The following is a 17942-nucleotide window of genomic DNA, read 5'->3' as shown; positions in this document are numbered from 1 at the left end:
ACTCAGTGGGTCAGCAGCATCTCCGGAGGCTAAAGGTATAATATGATGTTTTGGGTGAGTCTCTGCAACAGGACATAGGGGGGATTAGAAAAGATGACCAGTATAGAGCAGGATGTGGGAGAATGGGATGGGGATTAATTGGCAATAGGTGGAACCAGATGGGAAGCAGAGAATGTGCAAATGGATCCAGGTGAGGGGGGAGGGGAGGATGATGAGCAGATTAAAGCAGATGGGGGAAGAGGGCCTAAATTTAACATTGGCTGTCCATTGCATCAATTATTTTTAAAATAAATAATTGTGCATTTTTTTAATTTATGGAAGGTAGACACAAAATGCTGAAGCAACTCAGCGGGTCAGGCAGCATCTCAGGAGAGAAGGAATGGGTAACGTTTTGGGTCGAGACCCTTCTTCGGACTGATGTCAGGGGAGGGGGTGGGACAAAAATAGGATGAAGTCGGGGGCAGGAAGACTAGTGGGAGAACTGGGAAGGGGGAGGGGATAGAGAGGAGAAGCAGGGACCACCTGAAGTGGAAGAAGTCAAGTTCATACCGCTGGGGTGTAAACTACCGAAGCGAAATATGAGGTGCTGTTCCTCCAATTTGCGCTGGTATTTTATTGGATTATTAATGTTTGATGTCCATTTATTGAAATGAAGCCATTTTAAATTATTTGGAATATTGAATGGAGATGCATGAATTGGGGTATAAAGTATTCATTAGATAACTGAATATAAAAGTAACCCAAACAAGTATTGAAATTATGGGGCAATCTGAGTATTTGAGAGAGTTGTATTTTAACAATTGTAAAGCAAACAAATACTTGGCACAAATGGTGTAGATACCAAAGATACTAGCGGAGCAAGATGAACCACTCTGTCAAAATCGCCTATACTGAAGTGTAGTAGGCAATGGGGCGGAACGTCCGCCATTTTAGTAGGCAAAACTCGCCATTCGCTATGCCTCTCGCAGTGTAATCAGTGTTTTGGGGGAACAGTATTGATAACAGTGATGATACCATAAAAATGCAGAATATATCCCATCTATCAATTCACAGATTTTTGTTATTTTTCTTTTAAAATGGTTCTGCAAGTTTCTGCCTACTAAAATGGCACCATGACATACTATGGTTTTTAGGGTCGAGTGGTCTATCTTGCTCTGCTCTATTATCTTTGCTAGGTACTAACAATGAAAGAAACACAAAATTAATTCAGTGTTGGCGTTCATACCTAAACAATTCTTTACATTAAAACTGCAGATGCTGGAAATCTGAATTGAAACGGAAAATAATGCAGACTATCTATCAGTTGATCAGGCAGAAACATTAACTGTTTCTCTTATCACAGATATAATCTGTTCTGCTGAGTATTTCCAGCTTTCTCTGCCTTTACTTTATGATCCTTTACCTTGGCAGCATAACGAAATACCACAGACTACAATTAACAAAAAATTCACAATCAACAGTGCTGAATTACTCCTTGATATCCCGCTGCTCCGCTCTTGCTCCCCCCCCTCCCCCCAATCGTAACACCGACAGAGTCCCCCTTGTCCTCGCCCTCCACCTCATCAGCCGTCGCATACAGCATATAATCCTCCAACATTTTTGCTACCTCCAACGTGATCCCACTACTGGCCACATCTTCCCATCTCCACCCCTTTCTGCTTTCCGCAGAGACCGTTCCCTCCGAAACTCTCTAGTCAGCTCGTCCCTTCCCACACAAACCACTCCCTTCCCAGCTACGTTCGCTTGCAACTGCAGGAGAGGCAACACCTGTCCATTTACCTCCCCCCTCGACTCCATTCAAGGACCCAAACAGTCTTTCCAGGTGAGGCAGAGGTTCACTTGCGCCTCCTCCAACCTCATCTACTGTATCCGCTGTTCCAGGTGTCAACTTCTCTACATCAGCGAGACCAAGCGCAGGCTCGGCGATCGTCTCAGTCCGTCTTAACCTACCTGATCTCCCGGTGGCTCAGCACTTCAACTCCCCCTCCCATTCCCAATCTGACTTTTCTATCCTGGGCCTCCTCCATTGTCAGAGTGAGGCCCAGCGCAAATTGAAGGAACAGCACCTCATATTTTGCTTGGGTAGTTTACACCCCAGCGGTATGAACATTGACTTCAATAACTTCAAATAGCCCTTGTTTTCCCTCTCTATCCCCTCCCCCTCCCAGTTATTCCACCAGTCTTACTGTCTCCAACTACATTCTATCTCTGTCCCACCACTCCCCTGACATCAGTCTGAAGAAGGGTCTCAACCCAAAACATCACCCATTCCTTCTCTCCAGAGATGTTGCCTGTCCCTCTGAGTTACTCCAGCATTTTGTGTCTATCTTCGTGCTGAATTACTTCTCATTGATCTTGGTTAAAGTACATTACATTTAATTAGCCTGGTTTGTAATGGGGTTTGATTCTTATTGGTGTATATCACTGTTTCTGAATGTTGTATGATTTGCAAGTAAAATTAATACGCACATATTACAGAAACTGAAATGTTACAGAATTACATAATTACTTTTGCATGACACTGTATTTGTGTTCCATTGTTTGCGGGGGTGATAATCATATAGTGCATAAACTGGAGTCCTAATACTTCCTTCCTTCCTTTGTCCCGCCCCCCTGACATCAGTCTGAAGAAGGGTCTCGACCCGAAACGTCGCCCATTCCTTCTCTCCTGAGATGCTGCCTGACCTGCTGAGTTACTCCAGCATTTTGTGAATAAATACCTTCGATTTGTACCAGCATCTGCAGTTATTTTCTTATACTTTCTCAAATACTTTACCATAAATCTGTATTCGTGTTCCTTGGCCCTTTACATGAAATGGAGGGAAGACATTTGGTATCCCCACCTCACAAGTGTAGTCATAAACAGAGTGACCAAACGATACATTTTCAATCTTCAGTGATACCGTACAGCGTTTGAAACCATCCCAGAGGGGGTGAGGAATGCAGAGCAAGTTGTTCATTTTAATTATTGAAGTAAAATCTGTAAACTCCCCTCGCGATTTTCGAACAACTCATGTTTTAGCTTTCTCTGCTCAAAGCAGAATAATCTTAATTTTTTTAATTAAATTAAAATCTTTAATTCATTCTGAGGTTCAACCAAGTAAATAAAATCCCACTTCCAAATTTTTCATTAAAATTCAGACAATTTGCATTGTAAATTCCCCCAGTCATGCAGCCACAGCCAATGAACGTACAAAATGGCAGCCTTTCTTCTCCAACTGTTCTGACATGATGCCTCAACCAAGATAGAGACAAGCTGCTCAGATTCCTGCTCCGGAGTTCTAAGCTGCTTCTAGCCATTAGCTCCTGTAAATCTCCCCATGGACTGATCAAATAATCACACCATGAACACTTTGGCTTTTGTTAAATATTTGTGATCATTTCAATCTATGAGCTGATTCCATGATACACAAGCTGCAAGAAGGATATTAACCAAGACACTGACCTGTTGAGTACCTCTGCTCCAGTAGGAACACCATCAGTTGCAATAATGTGTTTCCTGCCAACATTCCCTTAATTTGGTACATTTCTTTCAAACTTCACAATATCCAACTGTTTACAGGATTCTCTTGTGTATTATATTCTCTCGTGAACAGTTCTGTTTCATTGCGGTCACAGTGGTTGAAGAGACGCATCTGACCACTTGTACAATTAGAGAGGAAGTAAATGCTGGTATTCAAGTATGTTCCTTGGTGTGGTGGCAATGCTGAAAACACATTTTCAGACAGAAAAGATTGATGTGAAAAATGCCAATTGCTTTGTTCATTAAATTAGTGAGCTTTTATCATGCATTTCTATGATATGATTTTTTTAACAAAATAAACATATTTTCAACATTTTCACTGCAAAGTTGAGAACATGGAAAAATAATTCGTCAATAATTGCCCCAAAAAAACGAACATGAAATGCCTAGTAAGAATAGCCCAAGGTCCATTTAAGTTTGTCTTCTATCGAATACAAATGGCTACAGGTTCTTTTCTGATTCTTCAGTTCTCCATGAAGCTTTGCGCTGCCTTCCACAAGGTCTGAAGGAAGATAATTATGACTGCATGCAATGGAAGAATGTATTCCTTGAATAGCTAAATAATGCTTTTTGCGACTAACTGCACGGGACAGACATTACGTGACACCAGCAAAGTCTCAACCCACAATGTTGACCGTCCTTTTGCCTCCACAGATGCTGCCTGACCCATTGAATTCCACCAGCAGAGTGTTTATTGCTCCAGCTGCCAGCATCCGCAGTCTCTTGTGTCTCCATTTTACATTACCTGAGGATGGATGTGAGCATCAATGGTAGGTGGGCAAATGGTGACACAAAAATCTGCAGGCCAATTATTTTTTATTGCCTGTAATGTGCCTGTAATGCAGCCGCAAGTAAGATTTTCATTGTTCCAGTTCATAAGTGATTGAGATGATAAATAAACGCTCTTGAGATTAACTGTGGATCAGTTTCCATCACCCATTATGAGATATTGTCCATTAAGAATAAGGTGTGGTGATGGAATTGGCTTTAGAAAGTGCAGTGAGACAGTAAAGATTCTTTAACTCTTTGAATCCGTTCTTGGTCTCGACCAGTTGTGATGTGCCAATGATATATAAAGTTATGAGATAATCACAATGTGGTAGGTAGGTAACACACCCAGCATCTGATTTATTTTCCTGACTGCCACAGAGTGAGTTTGTGATTGCCTCTGCTCATTGTCACATCAGGAACCTGAGATTAATTTTATTTACCATTCACATTGCAGCAATGTCTTTGGGCAGGGTGTGCTTTCATTAATAAAGATGGTCAACTGTATAAGAAATTGACCATAAAATATAGCATAGCAACACATTATGCTCTGTGAGAACCAAGGCTTTGCTTTTGCACAAGATATGAAGATGAGTGATAAGAGGGGAAGAGAAAAAGAGATGTGCCTCGCGTCTTGTCATTCTGCTTGTCTACAGAGCTAATCCATTCACAATATTGTTGTAAAACCATTCTTGAACAAACCACTCATTTGCTAAGGATGAATTCTACTCATTGTAGCCCTCACAAATATTTTTTAGCTGAATTTTCTCGGCAGCTATAACACTATATTCTGCACTCTGTTTATTTTCTCTTGCACTGCCTAATGTACTCGTAGAGTATGAATTGTGTAAAACAACATTTTTGACTATATCTTATACATATGGCAATAGTAATTAAATTAAATTCTAAAAAGCTTTTAGGAATATGGACTTGAGGCAGTATTTTGTTTATACTCGGCATGTAGTTAACTTAGTTCGATAACAATGAGCACACACCAAGAAGTTATTGGCATTTATAGTTCTACTAATATTATAGATGTATAATGTCCCTGAACTGGTTTCACAATGAAGACCTTCTGAAGTAAAATCTACATACACTGCAGCTTCAACATCGTGGAGCTGGCGGTCCCTTTGTTAGGGATCGACTGCGGGAGCTCCAACGGCAGGAGCTTTGACCGCCCCGATCGCGGGAGCTTCGACCGCCCCGATGCAGAGGCTTTAATCGCCGACTGTGGGAGCTTCGATCGCCCTGACTGTGGAGGTTTCGATTGCCCCAACCGTGGGAGAAAAGGAGGAAAGAAGGTATAAGCTATTTGCCTTCCATTACAGTGGGGAATGTGAGGTTGCTGAAAAAACAAGATGGACGCATTTGCTGCCTGCTTTGGTGAGGACTCGGAGGAAGTGCCGTGAGTGCACTTGGCTCCATGAGGACATCCCAGAGTCTAGTGCGAGTGTGGACGGCTTTCTGACTGTTCAGGTGGACAGGGGCTGCAGAGAGAGTGACAGCGGTCAGTACAACTCTGGTCACATCACGGTGAAGGAGCGTGTGTGTGGCCCAGACATTGAACTGATGGCTGTGGGTCTCCACATGCTGTGTGTCCTGGGGATTCTCACACGCCATTGTGGTGGCTGTTTTTGTTTCATTTTTATGTGGTAAGGTATCTTGTTGCTTTTTTTCCTTGTATGCTTAGATACTTGGCTAATAAATTAATTCCAATTAGAATTCTTTTAATGACAGAAATAGTGTTTAACTACCACAAAAGTAGGTCAACATTATGGCATCGAGGGACCAAAACCTTTATCATTTGGGTGACCTGGAACCAGACAGGAAGTAAGAAGAGAGTTGAAGAGAGTAAGAAGAGTTGACCGTTTGCTTAAGGTCAATGAGGAAGAGCTGCACAAAACCTACTTTCCGATTTAAGTACAAACTGCACCTTCTATTGTAAATTTAATCTGCTACTTGCTTGTCCAAGCCCTGTGTTTATATATATATCCTCTGCAGTAAGACTGTAAAAAGTTTAATTCCATTTCAGGACTCTCCGATGTGCTGCATATTTGTGAAGTGGAGTCGTATTGTGATGCTGAAATTGTGGAAATCCAGGTTGCATGGAGTGGGGCCCCACAGTGAGTAAAGAATAAAACCACAATCTGTTTATATGACAGTTGTTAAACCATAAGTGTGCAGCAGGCCTATCGAGAGACTTCTACCACTCTCTTTCGAAACATTATTGTGATGTAATTTACCTGAGAGGGCAGATACCACAGAGTTGTGGATCTGTGCAATTAGCTGCCCCACGAGGCAGTGGAGGTCAATTCACTAGATGTTTTCAAGAGAGAGTTAGATATAGCTCTTAGGGCTAATGGAATCAAGGGATATGGGGAGAAAGCAGAAAGGGGGTACTGATTTTGGATGATGACCCATGATCATATTGAATGGCGGTGCTGGCTCAAAGGGCTGAATGGTCTACTCCTGCTCTATTTTCTATGTTCTACGATGCCTCATTTATCAAACAGAGTATCTGGTTTTAACTGAAACATGTCATCTCAAGCTGCTTTTCATTTACTAAAGAAAAACTGGTTGCCAACACCTTTCCTTCACAACTACCCTTTTATTGATCATTTTATTTCCATCTACTTATTTTTTTAATCTTCCCTTCAATGAAGGTTTGTAATACTGCACCACAACTGGTGGCTAGCTATTTCCTCAGTCAATTGTGCCATTTATTTATACACTTTCCTTGCTTCAGTGCCTCTCTGAAACAGTTATCCTTATAATTTGGTGACACAAGGAAATGCAGCCGCTGGAATCCTCAGCAAAAAATAAAATGAGGAAGAGTCCCAACCAAACACATGATCTATCCGTTCCCCCCACAGATGCTGCCTGACCCACTGAGTTCCTCCAGCACTTTGTATCTTTGTCCCTATAATTTTTGGGGCATCTTGTACAAATTGGGCCAAAGGGCCTGTATCTGTGCTGTATGAATAAGTGTCAACAGAAGAGATTATCTTGTCCTTTTCCAAAGCATCTCACTTTAGTAACCTTCTGACTTGTTCTGGTAGCCTGCGCTCCTTGCAGAAAAGCTGATTCTTGGTTGTATTACTGGCTACTCCATCCATAAATCCTGCTAAAGTTGTCTCACTGTCTCTAATAACGACCATCCAGTGGGCTGTCATGGTGGCACAGTGGTAGAGTTGCTGCCTTACAGCGTCAGAGACCCAGGTTCGAACCTGACTTTGCTGTCTGCATGGAGTTTGTGCATTTTCCATGTAACCGCGTGGGTTTTCTCTGGGAGCTCCAGTTTCCTCACACACTCTAAAGACGTTCAGATTTGTTGGTTAATTGGCTTAAGTAAAAATGTTAAAATGACCATGATGTATAGGATTGTGCAAGCAGACGGGAATCGCTGGATCAGGGAGGTCACTACTCCTTGATCAGTTGTATTGCCCTCAGCTTAGTTTACAACTAATGCTTTAGTTCATTTTAACTCAGCTAGCTATGCTGTGGAAAGTAAATGCCATTATAAATATATTTATTACTTCTCCTAGTGAGACCGCACCTGGAATACTGTGTGCAATTTTGGTCTCCAAATTTGAGGAAGGATATTCTTGCTATTGAGGGCTTCAGCGTAGGTTTACTAGGTTAATTCCCGGAATGGCGGGACTGTCGTATGTTGAAAGACTGGAGCGACTAGGCTTGTAAACACTGGAATTTAGAAGGATGAGAGGAGATCTTATCGAAACGTGTAAGATTATTAAGGGGTTGGACACGTTAGAGGCAGGAAACATGTTCCCAATGTTGGGGGAGTCCAGAACAAGGGGCCACAGTTTAAGAATAAGGGGTAGGCCATTTAGAACTGAGATGAGGAAAAACTTTTTCAGTCAGAGAGTTGTGAATCTGTGGAATTCTCTGCCACAGAAGGCAGTGGAGGCCAATTCTCTGAATGCATTCAAGAGAGAGCTGGATAGAGCTCTTAAGGATAGCGGAGTCAGGGGGTATGGGGAGAAGGCAGGAACGGGGTACTGATTGAGAATGATCAGCCATGATCACATTGAATGGCGGTGCTGGCTCGAAGGGCCGAATGGCCTCCTCCTGCACCTATTGTCTATTGTCTTCCACTAAGTTGGTCTCTCTTCCCATCATGCTTCAGTTTCAGTTTAGTCTATTGTCACGTGTATAAGATATGGTGAAAAGCTTTCCTTGTGTGCTATCCAATCAGCAAAAAGACAATATGATTACATAGTGATGACAATCGAGCCATTTACAGTGTATAAATAGTGTATGTTCCCATTACATCAGGTCTTGGGGTAAGCATATTACAAACTACTTGGCTTCCTTATAATTTTCAGAATTTCCTACATCACTCTCTCTGACATGGGCCAATTTTCCCTGCCGAACTGCACTGACAATTCCGGTCAATTCCGGTCTTCCCTCCAAAGACACTGTGGGGTGGGGGGGGGGGGGGTGGGGTGGGGGGGGGTTGGGGGTGGGGGGTAGGGGGGGGGGGGGTGGGGGGGTGGGGGAAACCTTTCTTTTATTAGGTCTCTTCCCCGGGGCGCAGCTCGCCCGCGGGGCCTTCCATCGCCGGCGCGGCTCGGCTGCTGGACTTAACATCGCCAGCGCGGCTCAGCCGCGGGACGTTTCAGTGCCCGGTGCATCACTGTGATGGATGTTTGTGTTGGGGTCGTGTGTCCTGTGTTCTTTTCTTTTTTTGCTGTGTCTTGTGACTGCTGAAATGTCGTTCGGTGTTGTGCCGAGTGACAATAAAGTTTTGTTATGTTATGTTATGTTATAAAGTAAACACAGCTGTGCAGCATGATTTTGTATAAACATTAACAGAAATGCACAAAGCACTCGGCTCCATGGACAACGTCTGTAGAAAGAACAACCAGTTAACGTAAAACACAAAAAAAGACACAAAGTGCTTGAGTAACTTAGCAGTCAGACAGCATCTCTGGAAAACATGGATGGGTGTTGTTTCGGGAAGAAGAGTCTCAATGCAAATTGTCACCTATCCATCTTCTCCAGAGATGCTGCCTGACCCACTGAGTTACTCCAGCACTTTTTGGCTTTCTTTTTATATAAACCAGCATCTGCAGTTCCTCGTATCTCCACGTAAAACAAAATGTGCTGGAGGAACTCAACGGTTCAGGCAGCATCTTGAGAGGGAATGGGCAGGCAACTTTTCAGATCAGGATACCTTCCTTGGTGGAATGGTCCTGAACTGAAAGTCACCAGTCCATTCCTATACCAGACCTGTTAAGTTCTTCCAGTACATTGCCCAATATTTCTGTATCTACAGTCTCTTGTGTATTCAGACAAGTTAGTGTCTCAGGTTGCAGGCTCTTCATCAGGACTATCCCTATAAACATTAGCCTATTTCTAGAAATACTGCGTATTTTCTACCAAAAGCAAAGTAATTGAGTTCAGGAAATCAGAAATACAAGAAGAAATCTTTTGCTGTCTTTTCAACCTGCAGCATATCCTTGCACACTTAGCTGCAACTTTTATCATCCACAAATTACAACTCCATATCGGCAATTACCAAACCAATATTCGGTTCATCTACTTCTCTGTTATCAGGTTTCTGTATCATCCAGGTATACTGCCCATTCCCCTCTACCCTATTTCAGACATTGGCCTTTGTCTCTAGAACTGATACACTACAGTGCTCAGAACTATATTCGCTCTCTCTATCTTCCCATTTGCTCTACTTATTGTTTCTGAATTTGGCTTGATGGTATTTATGAATAGTATTATCAGTTCTGATTGGATTGCATGCAAAACCAGGCGTTTCACTGTACCTCAGTACATGTGACAATAATAAACCTAAATCTAAACTTAAATGCTGTGTGCATTGAGATATATCACCTTTAATTTTATCTTTTGAATATTTTTTTGCTTTGAACCCTGAGTTAATTCCTGGAATGGCGGGACTATCATATGTTGAAAGACTGGAGCGACTAGGCTTGTATACACTGGAATTTAGAAGGATGAGAGGAGATCTTATCGAAACGTATAAGATTATTAAGGGGTTGGACACGTTAGAGGCAGGAAACATGTTCCCAATGTTGGGGGGGTCCAGAACAAGGGGCCACAGTTTAAGAATAAGGGGTAGGCCATTTAGAACTGAGATGAGGAAAAACCTTTTCAGTCAGAGAGTTGTGAATCTGTGGAATTCTCTGCCTCAGAAGGCAATGGATGCCAATTCTCTGAATGCATTCAAGAGAGAGCTGGATAGAGCTCTTAAGGATAGCGGAGTCAGGGGATATGGGGAGAAGGCAGGAACGGGGTACTGATTGAGAATGATCAGCCATGATCACATTGAATGGCGGTGCTGGCTCGAAGGGCCTAATGGCCTCCTCCTGCACCTATTGTCTATTGTCTATTGTCTATTGAACCAATTCGCTGATTGTCTTTGCTTCAATACCTGTTTATCTCACTTACTACTTAGCTAACTTGCATATCCTGTTTTGTTTCTGCCTTTTCAGAATTTTCTCCAAGGTTCCCATCCCCCTGCCAAGCACATTCAAATCCTCCCAACAGAAATCTCTCCAGCAAGGGTATTGAGCGTTAATGTGATGCATTGCAAATTCATCCTCCTTGCTTCAGAAATGGTCCCCAAATTATAAATCTAAAGCCCACCCTCCTGCACCATTACTCAATCCATACCTTCAGCTGCTTTGTCTCCTTATGTCTGAGCTCGTCAGCACTTTACATAGTGAGCCATCCACAGATTACTACCTTTGTGCTTCTGCAATTAAAACTCTCTTCGACCTTCATAAAAACTGCTTGCAGGCTCTCATCTCTCTCCCTGCTATTTGTGAAGACCACATCTTCCAATTGCCCAACCTCCTCCAAATGCCTGCCGCACGGACAGTTGAATCCCTGATTACTATCAGTCTCTCAGTCTTCTTCATATCTGACTGAGAAGCTGAACCACGCGGGATGGCATGACTCTGCTTCTGGCCACCCTTCTCGGCAGCACCATCATCTCAGCAGTATAGAAAAGGGTAACATTTCTTTTGGTGAGGACAAGGAGAACTCGATCCACGTGTGAGGGAGGACACAGCATGGGAACAACAGTGTCGTAAATGTAGCCGGTGTGGATGAGATCCTTGTCATCTACAGTGACGGAGCCACCACTGCTGATGGTCATTGAAGACTCCACAAAAGCACTCTCTTGCTGATTTGTGAAGTGCTTTCAGATGGCTTTCTCGGAATGCAATTGGAGCGTAAGTTGCTTTGTTCCTACTCTAACGTGCAAACGATAGGATGAACTATTTTAATTAACATTCATTCTTTTGTTTAGGGTGGTGGGACAACTGAAGGAAGCGCAGGATTGCAGTGTGGTCAAAAATGATAGCGATGTGAAACAAATTAAACTCAGGATGTTTAGATATCAGCACAAATCAGTGGTTTCCTGTCCACACCAAGAATAACCATGCCGACAGAGCAGTAAGGCGTGAATAATATTTCTTGAAATTGGCAGGAAATTACTGAGGTCAGATTGTACTTGTTTTGTGGGTCCAGAACAGGGATGGAAAAACAAAGATTGCTTTGAGATGAATTGGGCTGGTTTGCTCGTGGAACGTCTGCCCACTTCCTCATGGCAAGTTTCTGCAATGCATCCTTTGATGAGTACTGCCGAACCTAATATGTTTGCCTTTAAGATAGTTGTTGTACTTACAAAAAGATTCTGATATCCACCTACCAATACAAAAGAAATGATGATGGAAGGAACTGCAGATGCTGGTTTAAACCGAAGATGGACAGAAAATGCTGGAGTAACTCAGCGGGACAGGCAGCATCTCTGGAAAGAAGGATGGAAGAAACATCACCCTTTCCTTCTCTGCTGAAATACTGCCTGCCCGCTGAGTTTCTCCAGCGTTTGTGTGTATCTTCACAAAAGAAATGATGTCAGTAGAGAACACAGTTTTCATAGTATTGTTATTTTTGGACTTCCTTGTGCATTCAATTGCTTTTGAAAGTCTTTCATTGTTCTTAACTTAAGAAGGAGATTTGAAGAATCTCCTTAAGAAGGAGAATACTTGGAGACTCACCAGTCCAACAATATTGCCCTGGAGTCAACATACATTAAAAATTGACATCCCACACATTGCTGCATTGGAAGTTGTGGAAATATATTTATGAATGAAAAAAAGTTCTACTTTCAGCTTACCTCACTGGTTATGAAAAAAATTGGGAAGCGGGGAATTACTTGAAAAGACCTCTTGAGGAAATGTCCTGCTAATATTGGCAACACTGTACAATAGTGTCTCACCTTCTCCCACAATAAAAAAAAAACCTAAGTGTCAGAGTTGGAAGCTGCAAGGATGAGGAAAATGATTGGATTTCAGGAACTCTGTCATTAACTCCAACAATCCTTATTCCAGGAGTTATACTTGAACCCATGCATGTTTGCCTGAACTTGAGACCACTGCTGGCTACAAGCTTGAACTACAATGATGATGAACCCAGTGCTATATCGGGTACGCACCTCCTTTACGAATTGCATCATGTGACTAATGGCTGTCTTCACAAATGTTTCGGTGCTGGACGTAGAATGCCACAAGAAGATTCCTGTCCCTAAGTAAACTTTTCTCTAATAAAGTAGCCTTGTTTACTTGAATCACTAGCCATTTTACAGTGTTTCAGAGCGGGATCCTAAGCTGCCAAGGCGCTTCTGTTGTGGGTTTTAGAAGTGATATTTGATCTCAGTAACCTGATAGCCTCCTGAGTTAAATGCAGTTGAAATGTTCTTTGGGGAATTATTCAGCATGGGATTGTTTTGTGATATTTAAATGTCAACCTGAAAAGTCTGTTCTGAGAAGCAAACGGCTTCAATTAACACAAGTCAGAACAGTCAGTGAAATGTAGTTCCTTTTGTCACTTAAATTATTCAAAGGCACTGTATTCTGTGTGTTTCAACTGCCTCCATAATTCTAATTACTGGAACTACTAAATATTGAGAGATATTGCAACTTACCAAGACTGGGCTGGGCCCTCCAGCAATTAAAGATTTGCGCCTAGGGTGCTGCTAAATTATCTAAAGGAAATTCATATTGACTTCCCATGAAACGGTGTCCTTTCTTCACTTTCTCTAAAAACTTGTGTTTGTTATTTTGAAACTGGAGATAGAAAGGAGAGGTCTTTGTACACCATTGCAGATGAGAGCTTTGAAAGAGGCAGATATTCAAAAAGGGAACAGGCATGAAAATAAAACTTGGATCCATGATACTGTATACACTTAGGTCATATATTCAAGATTCAAGATTCAAGATTCAAGATAGCTTTATTGTCATCCAAATTGGACGAAATTCAGTCACCCACAGTCCAACAACAAAAGCATCAAAATAGGCATTAAAATTACACAACCCCCAAAACACACAAAAGAAACATCCATCAAGAAAACATCCATCACAGTGAGTCTCCTCCAGTCCTCTCCTCACTGTGATGGAAGGCCACAATGTCTTTTCCCTTCTCCTGCTGTCCTCTCCCGCGGTCAGGTTGTTGTGGTTGCAGGCCGCGCCGGACGGTCCGCAGCGGGCCGAGCCTAAGGCGAGTCGCAGCCGCTCCCGCAGCCTCCGAAGACGGCCGGCTCCGCCGATGATAAGTCCGATCCGGGGCGGGCGAACACGCTGCTGCTGCCGCTGTTGCTGCATGTCGGGGCGGTCATGGCTCCCGACATTTGAAGCCCCCGCCCAGCAGAGAAACATCCCGCGGCCCATTCCATGCCGCGCCGGACGGTGAAATGTCCGCGACCCAAGCCCCGCGATCCGGGGCGGGCGAACACGCTGCCGCTGCCGGAGCTCCCAATGTCGGCATCCACGCGGCCCGAGCCTTACATTATTAGCCAAGTATGTTTTGCAACATACAATGACTTTCATTTGCCATACTGTCACACCAATAAAAAGCAACAGAACACACAAAAAACATTTTAACATGAACATCCGCCACAGTGACTCCTCTGCATTCCTTACTGTGATGGAAGGCGAAAAAAAAGTTCAATCTTTTCCCTTCATTGTCCTCCAGCGGTTGGGTTCGGTTGAAGGGACGATCTTGACTCCCGTAGCCGGCGGTCAGGCCTTCCTCGTTGGGGTGATCAAGCTCCTGAATAGGGGGTAATCTCAGCTCCCCCGCGCAGAGCGATCGACCCGGGTTGGGGCTAGTCGAACCTTTATGCGTTCTTTGGAGCTTCACGACACCGGTCTCTACCCAAGACTATGAGCTCCTCGATGTTGAAGTCTGCAGGCTATGAACTCATTGAGTTGTGAAACAGGAAAGAAGGGCCAGATGGCTCTACTTCTGCTCCTGTCCTCTTCGGCTGAAGTCTACAAACTGGAATTGACAACAACCCCACCTGCACTAACCAGAATAGCATGAATGCACAAAATATTGATCTGGAAATGACTCTAAAATAATTACCCTGCCACTTATTAAACTGAAATAAAACAGTTAATGCTGGGAATACTCAGCAAGTCATGCAATATCTGCGGAGAAAAGCTAAGTTGGCCTTTCCGGTTGAGTAAGTGTCCTCAGCATTTTGCTTGCACTAGAAATGACTCAGGCCAGCTGGATAATAAAGCAGGGAATGATTAACGTACATTAGGAGTATGCGATATATAATGCAGTTAATGATTGCTGCTCTTAAGCAGATTAAAAGGAGCATGGACCTTTTTTGCACCTGCCGATTTGTGGAAATCAGTGATCAGCAACATCAAATGTCATGCTAACAATCCCAATAAATCCTGGGTAAATCGCATGTGTCAGTAGAAGCCGGCTGGTCACGGTTAGACTTTCCCACATTGTACAACTGGCACTTCTTTGGAAGGAACTGATTCATTTGTGGAGCCTTTGGTGCTTCTGTCTCCAATATGCATGAGTCAATTTTTCTGCTGAAAATTACATTTAATCTGTTATTTTCCTAAGATCAAAAATAGTTTTGAGACATGATCGATTGCTCCGAACCTGAAAGAGTGCTAGTCCATTCCCTCCAGAGCTGCTGCCTGATCCCTCGAGTTACTCCTGCACTTTGTGGTTTACTTAAGAGGTGTTTGTTTTCTAAAGATAAAATAGGTGTAACAGATGGTTCTTTGATCTGGCGTCAGGTGTGTGGTTTCAAGGTTTGCTCATTGACTCATCATTGATGTGTTGATTTAAAAATTGGGTAGGGAAATGCACAGCCGGCCATTGTACGGAAATTGAGGCTTTCTGCTTTGATGATACACATTTTTTACATCCACCGTGAATTGCCTCATTAATCAATCAATACAGTTTATGCATATTATTCAGGGATTGCATTCGCCAAAGCAAATTGCTCTGTCAAAGCAATTAAGAGCTTTTTATTCTCTTCAAATAATATTGGAATATAATGGTTTGAGAGCAAGATGTCGTAGAGAGAGAATTTCCAAGATTTTGTTGAAGGCAATATTTGAACCATAAGTCCATTTTTTACTTAAATTCATGGTGTCATCAGATCCAATACATTCACTGGGTCAATAAGTTAATACATTTCATCTACAGAGAACTAATCCCACTTAAGTAAAACACAAAGTGATGGAATAACTCAACAGGTCAGGCAGCAACTTTGTAGTAATGGACAAGCGGCGTTTCGGGTTGCGAGCTTTCACTTCTGTGGCCTCTGTGAACATTACAAAATTCAAATGTATTCAGGGCTTATTAGTCAGGACCCAGCCTCTCAGCAGCCAGTGGCAGCAAGACCAGTTAGTTGTCTTGGATGTTGTGGTGTAGTGCAAGGGTTAAACTGACAATTTCAGCTCAAATGTGAAATGGAGTTATCGGCTACGTGAGCAGCCCTACATTCTATAGCCTCTTGAAAACAAGTTTCCAGATGCGTTATCTCCTCGCACCTGTGGTCATTGCCTGGGAACACAGCCTTTGGGAACGCCTAGTGTTACCGAACAAAATACAACAGCAAAGTGGGATAGACCACCCCCACCCATTGCCACTTGTAGCGCCGACATGTTGTAGACAAGGGGGGGGGGGGTGTACACGTGGTTTGCGAGTGCGTTCGGTGATATTCTGGGATACTCGGGGATACGTGAGTGCATGTGCCTTATTTAGTAGTGTAATAAATTACTTAGTGGCACCACTGAGTTTGCTGAGTTAGCATAATTTCGAGAGTCATGGAGTCATACAGCCCTTCACCTCAACTGGCCCATGCCGACCAGGAAGCCCCATCTATACTGGCCCCACCTGCCCATGTTTGGCCCATATCCCTCTAAACCTTTTTGACTATGTACCTATCCAAATGTCTTTCAATTGCTGTTGTTTTACCTGCCTCAACTACCTCCTCTGGCAGATTCTTCCAGAAACCCACCACCCTGTGTGTGAATAAGTAGCCCTTCAGCTTCCTATTAAATCCTTTCTCTCTTACCTTATACATATGTTCTCTGGTTCTTGATTCTCCTACTGTGGGTAAAAGACCCTGTCCATTCCCCCTATCTATTCCTCTCATGATCGTATGTACCTTGATCAGATCATCCACCATCCTCATGCGTCCAAGCAATAAAGTTCCAGCCTGTTCAGCCTCTCCCTATAGCCCAGGACCTCAAGTCCCGGCAACAACCTCGTAAATCTTCTCTGAACCCCTTCCAGTTTTATATTTGACCAGCAGATGGTGCAAGAGCTACACTCTGACTCAGTACATAAATCAAAGCACAGATAACTGCAGCAACTGTAGCAACAGTTTTTCTGAAAGCAAGAAAACTACAAATATGGAGCCACATAAACGTCTGATTATCCGACGCACGTGAATTTGGAAGTTGGATGATTATCAAAGTTTCCCGATTATTGAATGTTATTCCTATTCACGCCCTACGCATTTTCAATTTGTTTAAAAACATATTATATAGTATTCCTGTGCTGTATTTTCTATGTTCTATAATATAAAGAAACAAATTCAACACAGGAGCTACTGTATAAATAGTATTTACTTCAGCCATCTCAACAAAGTAATTGGTTCTTGCTTGATACCCTTAATTTTCCAAAGTAGAATTGTTCTTCCTTGCTGATTATCTACCCTGTGCACATAAATGCCTTTCTTCTTCATCTGCAAGGCAGTTAGATAAGACAGCCAAATCATGGGCCAATTTATCACATGAGCCATCGCACTTGAATACATGGATCTCTCACAACTGATCACCACTGAAAAAGGCCCAGATATTTCACCTAATAGGGCGTAAAAGGTAGTCACCATCATGGAGAGAAACAGCGTGAAAACAGACACTTTGACCCACCAGATTCGTGCCAACATATTATATTTTATAATTATACTATATTATATTACATTGAATGTTCCAAACCAGGTGTCTTTTAAGCATGTAGCTGCTATGTTATATTTATGCACAAGGTGGCGCACTGGTAGAAAAGACAGGAACAGCATCTACAGTGCCAATAGGTATAGTTGTGACTTGGCCTTGTATAGGCATATGCAATACAAGAGGTTAGTTCACAATCTGACCCCAGAATATAATAAAGAAAAGTAGAGTGAAAATCAAGTAAATGCCTCTGTTTATCACCTTCACTATGATCTTCTCCCTATGAATCTAAAATACAGTTGGACCATTTCTTGCATCTCTCCTTTTTCTGCATCTCTCTGTCTCTGTCTCAGGAGACTAACAATCTACTG

Source organism: Rhinoraja longicauda, chromosome 32 (genome assembly GCF_053455715.1).
Source record: "Rhinoraja longicauda isolate Sanriku21f chromosome 32, sRhiLon1.1, whole genome shotgun sequence".
NCBI lineage: Eukaryota > Metazoa > Chordata > Chondrichthyes > Rajiformes > Arhynchobatidae > Rhinoraja > Rhinoraja longicauda.
The sequence above is the reverse complement of the archived record's forward strand: the minus strand, read 5'-3'. Positions refer to the sequence as shown.